We start from the raw sequence: 8,115 nt of genomic DNA, 5'->3' as shown, positions 1-8,115 counted from the left end.
CCAGTGTAATTTGCAAGTAAATATTATATAAAAAAATCGGTGAAAAATGCATTGTGTCATGGATATCTTCTGTGATGTTTGTGTTGTTAGTATGTGAAGAAAAGAGTGAGTATTAACAATAGACCCGAATTCACGAAGGTGGTACAAATGAAACAATGGTTTAAACCATGGACAAAAGCCATGGAGCGCCAAGAGTGTCGCACGGAATATTTCGTTACGAAATTGGTCATTTCGTCGACAAAATGACCGTTTCGTTAACGAAATTATCATTTCGTGGACGAAATGTTTATTTAGTTACAAAATGTCATTTCGTTACAAAATAATCATTTCATCGACGAAATGACTGGTTTCGTTACGAAATATTCCATGCGACACTTGGCGCTCCATGGTTTTTGTCCGTGGTTTAAACCATGGTTTCATTATTTTGTACCACCTTCGTGATTTCGGGCCATAGTGTCCAATGAAATCTTCGAAAGTATCAGACCATTCTCTCAATAGGTATATGTCATCATCTTCCCTTTTTCACAAGTATGAGAACGAACTGATATGTGTTGCGAATGTACGAGTAGGGTCTCGACCTTCTTTTTTTTTTTAATCCAATGTTTTTAAAAATGTGTGTTTGTTTGTGTGTGTGTGTGTGTGTGTGTGCGCGCGCGCAATGACAATAAAAACCTCAAGCCTAAAATTTTACCTAATTAACCACGTTACATGTATTAATGTTTAGATGGTAAATAGATAAAGACACAAGCAGTCTAAACTGCATGACTGGTCCACTGAGCTATTATGTGATTGCAACAATCCTGACATTCTAAACAGCAGGGGGGGGGGGGGGTATTCTGTCTATCAAGACCACTCAAGAGTGCAGGTCCATACTAGGACTTCCTCCTTTTAATGATGGGTACATGTTTTGCGATACTTTACGCGAATTCAAACAAAACCCCTTCATTCGATACAGTTTAACAATCACCTGGCACAGTGTATAAAGGGGAGATAACGTCTATAGCATGATGGAGTTGATTTTGAAAAAAAAAAGAGTCCAACTCTATATTTTTCAGCAAATAAAGCCAATATCTGTGTATAAATACTAAGCAAATGTCCTTCATGCACACCCGTCTCCTGGTGTGTTACCAGAGCCGGGCACTGTTTCATAAAGCTGTTTAAAATTACGCATGACTTTACGAACGACTGGAATATGAAGTGCCAATATGTGTCCCAGTTTTTTTTTTTTTTCCTTACTCTTTAATGAGGTACGACTATATGTCAATATTTCATCTACATTGGGACAAAAAAATACACTTTCAACTAATAACATGTGTCAACATGTAAGAACAGACATTATTATCTGCAGATTTCAACTTTAGCGATTAATATTAACAATGATTAGGAAACACACTTGGCTAGCCATATTTAAGCCGTTAGTAAAGGGGGGGGGGGGAGGGGGGAGGGATTTGACAGAATAGATCAACATAAACCAGCAGAGCTTGTATGGGACTGAATGAATGACTTCATTGAATGAATGACTTCCTACTGACTTGTGTGCATTACATGCATACTTTATGGGGCTCACACGGGTAAATAATTCCCCATAGAGACGTGTGTTAAAATTCAAAATTCAAAAAAATTCTGTAAAATAGCTGGGAGAAATGAGGTGTTTTATCTTTACCAACTTGGATAAGTGAGATATACTCTTTCATCCATCAAATTTCCAGGGCGGGTTCTTCGGCTCAAACTCTGTCCAAGGGTCCGCAAAGCCAGACTACGAGTTCTTTTCATTCAAAAAGTCACCTATTTTCTGTATCCATGCACCCAATGAAATATTGTCCCTTCAAATTCCAGGAGAAAAGCTTTTATCTTCCAACCAAAATGCAGTTTGTAGAGGAATAATATTCATATTCAATATCTGCAGCTATTCAGTTTTTTGCCAAACTGCATTATTGATTTTTAATTATTATTTTTTTCTTAATTCATTTTGGTATCTTTGGTACGATTTTGCGAATGGGTCTGGGACATTCCATTTTATTTACAGGTGTGAGCCCTAAAGATGTGCGTAACTTTTACGGGGGCCCGAATCAGCGCCATTTGCACACGTGAATCACATGATCGTATCAATATAATAAGTGTATTATGTACTGTATATAAATACATCTATTGTGTTTAGATGGCCCTCAGCAGAACACTTAGTATCACAGTAGCGCCACCTATTGATTGAAATTAATAGCATCATGCTTCTGGATTGCAACTGATAATACATCTCAAATCTGATCGTTTTAGATTAGTTTGCAGTTTCCAGACAACGTGAAGTAAATAAACAGGGTTCAGAATAACACTACGCTCAGACTAAAAAACAAACAAAGCGATCAAAATTTCTCAAATCTATACAAAGTGTTCTTCCACAAACCCCCGTTTTATGGGTATATGTTTTGATGTGCAGACGCTGTCATGTACACACAACATAATGTTATACATTATATAAAACTTGGAAATAAATAGTGCATTGGCAAGCTGCGTTATTGGATGCAAATCTACGTCGTGCGTAATTCGTTTACTTATACATGTTTGTAATATTGTATAGATAAAGAGAAAATAGTTGATATAGATATATGGACAGGGTGTGAGTGGAGTGTCATATTTTCTTCAGCCTATTTGTGCATAGTATGTATCCTGCGGTTCAGCGCCACAGTTACAAAGATCGAGTGAAAAGTATTTTACAAAGATCGAGTGAAAAGTATTTTTACAACGTGTAATAATGTTCCCCCAACTGTTCGGAGACTGGATGGTTCGAAGACTTCAGCTCCTTAATCCTGGTTAATGTTGTTATCATTATGCATGTTTGAAAGAAAAGTCGCTCGAAGCAGTCACCCGCCCATTGTCTGCTGAAATGATGTGAATAATAGCCAATCTGAAGAGCCTCATATGCTAATCACTTATCGCAAGCATATCGCGGCCTGTATAGTGTAACAAAACTGAAATAATTCGAGGTTTCCAATGATGATCTAAAGTATTCGTCTACACGCATACCATCCCCTCAATACGAGGGATAGGTCAGAGAATGGAGGACCCTAAAAGAGAGTTATAACTCATGCATATATAATTTTAAAAAAAAAATCCGGCTTCATTCATTCATCGCAAAGAGCAGGATGCATAAGTTAGTGTTCCCACCTCACATCCAACTGGACTCCATGGAAGACCAGCTAGCAGTGCAACTGAATATGGACTATCCATCTTCTCAGGTGGAAAATGAAACAAAAACAAACAAAAGCAAAAAGATAATACCTATACATACTCGAAGTGTCATCATTCCCTGGAAACCACAGAGTATGCAATACCATCGCTAGAAAATATCATCCTATATACGTTTTGGTAAAAATCTTTTGCTCTCCAACAGACATAGAGGTCTAGTATTCTCCTGCAGACAATCCGTATGTTAAGCCGGAAGCACAGATGGACGGACACCAATTAAACATAATAGCAGAACATACATGTATTATTAAGATATGCGTTGTCAATAACATTACTGTATACCAGCAAAGAATCGTGAGGATTTTGAATACTTTGTAATTTCATCGATTGGATTGTTTGCAATATGACCAGTTTGCGTCCAATTCAGTTTATGGTTTCATATTAATTTGTGACAATTGTTTACGACAGTTACAGTGGTAACCTGGTAACGAATATGCTATGCTAGATTGTGACATTGCACATCATTTACGTAAGTGTGCAATATACATACATTTTTTTGGGGGGGGGGTCAAGTCTTGTGGGTATGAGTATGGGTGCTTTTGTTTGTGGTTTCTTTCAATTTTCTATATGTTTTTTTTTTTCTCCATATCCTGCTTGTAGTAAAGAGCGCTTATTCCTTGCAGAACATTACGTTTGAATATTAACGTTTTTATTTGTCGCTTATTGATTCCGTTTTAGAGTACTTACTTGTACTATACCTAAATCTGATTGCATTACTATTACAATGATTGTGTTTTCGTAAACTGAGTGTGTCTGCGTATACTTGACCATAATATGACATGAATTTGATACTGATTGCGATAGTTATGATGTTGATAATGTTGACAATAATGATTAGTTTAATTACGAAATTGGTCTTGTCATAATCTTTCATACCTGATATATCTTAACTTTTCGTAAATGATCTACTTACATAGTCACTTTCTCCAGTCGTTTGATATGTAAATCACAATTATGTGTGTGTACATGTGCATTATTGTAGCTAATATACAAGCAAAATGCGCGTTCATTTTCGACTTACGTAAATAATGTGCAATGATCAGTGTAGTACAATGCTGTATACTAAAAGATAATGCACTATATAGACTCAAATACTGGCATATAAGAAAAAACGCGGTCGCTTTAATGATAGTAATAGTAGCTGGTTTTTATGTAGCGCATTTCACACTTTTCTTGTTAAGTATCTCAATGCGCTTTACAGACTATCATTACCCTGGTCACTGGATATATTATTTCCAACCAGCACTAACAGTGCTCATTTTCCACTCCCTGGGGAGCATTCCAGCCAGTCGCAGCCATTTTACAGGCGCGTGCATACTGATCAACCAACATAAGCTTTCTCATCCTACCGGGTACCCATATATACTCCTGGGTGGAGAGCAGTAATGTGGACAAAGTGCCTTGCTGAAGGGAAAACGTGTCGGGCTTGGCATATAATGGGCTCGAACCCACAAACTATACCACGCTCAGGCGTTCACAGACGAGCGCTCTTATCCACTCAGTAACGACACCTCCATACTTAGGCGGTACATATTTTCGCGTATGTTATGTAATCCTGTACTGAGTAATCCCTTCTTTGTTAAGCATGACTATTTGAGCGTCTGCGGACTTACTGCTTTGTTGCTTGTTTTCTATGTGCAACAAAGCCGAAATTGCAATAATTTATCATAGAAAAGATTAATGTAGCAAAAAAAGCTGCTGAAAACTGCTTATCCAATAAGGGCGAGCCAATGGAGTAAAATGGAGTCAAAAGGGGCCTGAGCTTTCGATCCTAGCAGAATCTTCGTCAGAGGCAAAATGACAAACATGCAGGGAAAGCAATCACATATAAGGACTTTACACAACAAGAACAGACAGGGACAAGCTGGGTACACAGAACAAATAAACAAAGGAGAGGGAGGTCATGGGCAAGGAGCCCAACAGGTAAAAGGAGGGGGATTAAAGCAGGAGGGTGGACAGACAATAGGCAGAGGAGAGGGGACAGACAAAAGGCAGAGGGGGTCAGTGATGATCATGAGGATCAAGGAGGCAACCAATGAAGGAAAAGGATGAATAGGGAGGCAACATCAAAGAAGATAGGGAACACCAGAGGGATAAAGAAAGGGAAAGAGTGAAAAAAGCAACAGCAAAAGGAAGGGAGGGGGGGGGCTGAGCAAACAGTGAGCCCTGAAAGGTGTACCAGGAGGAGGCAACAAGGGGAAAAAATCAAACATATCAATGTGTATACATATACACACACAGTAATAATAATGACAATGAAATAACAGTAATGAAAAGAATATTGATAAAAGAAATAAAATAAAGCACATATGAAAAACTGGGGGAGAGAAAACTGTATACATTGTAAGTACACAAAAAGCAGGCAAGGCAAGATAAGCACAAGTATGTGTAAACAAACAAAACCAGGTGTGTGTGTGTGTGTGTGTGCTTGATTAACATTCTCTCCGAACAGTGTGCCGCCTCTCTCACTTCCTCTTCAGCTGACATCGACAGACTGGAGAGTGAACTTCGCTCTTGCTGCACCGACACCCAGTGGCTCAAATACAATGATGAAATTGAATCTTGTCTCTCAAAACATGTGTCTGACCTCACTGCTCGCAGGAACAAGAAAATAGGCAACTTCACGAAGAAACGTCAACGGTCTAACAGATTCAGGCGACACACCACATCCACTGATGTATCCTCCACTTCTGTCGTTAACCTTTCTTCTTCTCCCCTTTCTCAAGCAGAAACGTCTCTTCTCTCAAAAGGTCTCAAGTTTTGCCCCACTCCACCCAAGGTCGATCAGATAGCACTCAGCCAAGACCTCTCTTCTTTCTACCGCAGGTTACGCCTCAAAGAGTTTTTTCTCGATGAACCCCCTTCTGCTCCTGAGCCCTTTCATCAAAAAAGCTCATGGATTCCCCCCAAGAATAGAGTTCCCTCCCTGGAAACGTACATCGAAGCTGTCTCATCTCAAGTCCACTCCGCAGATACCCTCGACATTGCATCACATGACAATCTCCCAAAGGAAGAGCGCCAGGCTCTCTCATCTCTCAAAAACAGGTCGGACATCATCATCAAGCCCGCAGACAAAGGATCAGCTGTTGTAGTAATGGACCGCCAGCAGTACATCGATGAAGCCATGAAACATCTCCGCAATCCTTCCCACTACACACTTCTTGACTTTGATCCCACAGATAATTTCTCCCAACAGATCCAGTCGACACTCGATGACATGAAGGAACATGAACACCTCACCAAGAAGGCTCACAAATTTCTCTCCCCCGTTAATGCCAAACCTGCCCGATTTTATCTCCTCCCCAAGATCCACAAACCTGGCAATCCTGGTCGTCCCATCCTCTCTGGAAATGGTTCCCCAACAGAGAACATTTCCCTCTTTGTTGATCACCACATTAAACCTCTTGTCTCACTCGCACCCTCCTACATTCATGACACACCAGACTTTCTCAGGAAGCTCGATGACATCAAGGACCAGATACCCGAGACAGCAATCATCGGTACTTTCGACGTCTCCTCTCTCTACACCAATATTCCCCATGATGAAGGTATTCTAGCCTCCTGTGAGGCTTTGACATGCAGCGACCATTCCAACCCCCCATTTCTGACATCAAATCCCTCATGTCACATGTACTGACGAAAAACAACTTCACATTCATGGACAAGCACTACCTACAGGTATCTGGCACAGCAATGGGTACCCGGATGGCTCCTTCCTTCGCCTGTCTCTTCATGACCAAGCTAGAGCAGCAGATGTTAGATTCAGCCCCCTGTCGTCCATGGATTTGGTGGCGCTACATCGATGACGTTTTCTTCATCTGGACCAGGGAGGAAGAAAGCCTCCATACTTTCATTGACCACATCAATTCTTTCCACAGAACCATCAAATTCACTTCCGACTTCTCCCAAGAAGAGACCAACTTCCTCGATGTCACCGTTAGAAAGGAGTCTAACCATGTCACCACCACTCTCTACACTAAACCCACAGACACCCATCAGTACCTTCACTCAGCCAGCTGCCATCCCCGCCACTGCAAAACCAGTATCCCTTACAGTCAAGCCCTCAGACTTCGCCGTATCTGCTCTGAGGATTCTGAGTTTTCTTTCCATGCCAGGAACCTGAAGAGACATCTCGCAGCCAGGGGCTACGGTACCAGGAGAGTTCAACAAGCCATCAACAAAGTTCGTTCTCTCCCCAGATCTGAAGTTCTCAAACCGAAAACCAACAAGCAGGACACCACTGACAGAATACCACTCGTGACCACTTTCCATCCCAATCTACCCTCTCTCCACAATATCCTTCGTGATAATCACCATATCCTTCACACCTCTGATCGTCTCTCCCAGGCCGTCCCAGATACTCCCATCCTGGCGTACCGGCGCCCCCACAACCTCAAGGATCTCATCGTCCGTGCTGAAGTACCCTCCCTCACTGACAATTCTTCTCCTTTACAGCATGGCACATTCAAATGTTCAGCCAGCAGGTGCATCATTTGTAGCATACACATCCATGAGAGTGACTCTTTCACCAGCAACTCTACCGGCCTCTCTCACCACACAAAGGGAAACATCACTTGTACCACCACTAATGCCGTGTATCTCATCACTTGCAGAATTTGTAGAATCCAGTATGTTGGGGAAACCAAGACAACACTCAAAAGACGCTTCTACGGACATAGATCTACTGTCAACACAGCCAAGCTCGACACTCCAGTGGGCCACCATTTCAATCTACCCGATCATTCCATCACTGATATGACTCTACAGGGCATTGAATCTTTAGGCACTCGTCCAGACACAGTCAGAACCAGCAGAGAGAAGCTCTGGATGAGACGACTTCACACCATCCAACCCCATGGCCTCAACATCCAGGAG

At 41.3% G+C, this 8,115-nt stretch overlaps 1 pseudogene; it reads left to right on the top strand.

Moving 5' to 3' along the window:
• Positions 1 to 5,826: 5,826 nt before the first annotated feature.
• Positions 5,827 to 7,408, top strand: LOC140228227 (uncharacterized; annotated as a pseudogene).
• The last annotated feature ends 707 nt before the right edge of the window (positions 7,409 to 8,115 follow it).

This window comes from Diadema setosum, chromosome 1 (genome assembly GCF_964275005.1).
Source record: "Diadema setosum chromosome 1, eeDiaSeto1, whole genome shotgun sequence".
Classification (NCBI taxonomy): domain Eukaryota; kingdom Metazoa; phylum Echinodermata; class Echinoidea; order Diadematoida; family Diadematidae; genus Diadema; species Diadema setosum.
This window is presented reverse-complemented; position numbering and strand designations above follow the sequence as displayed.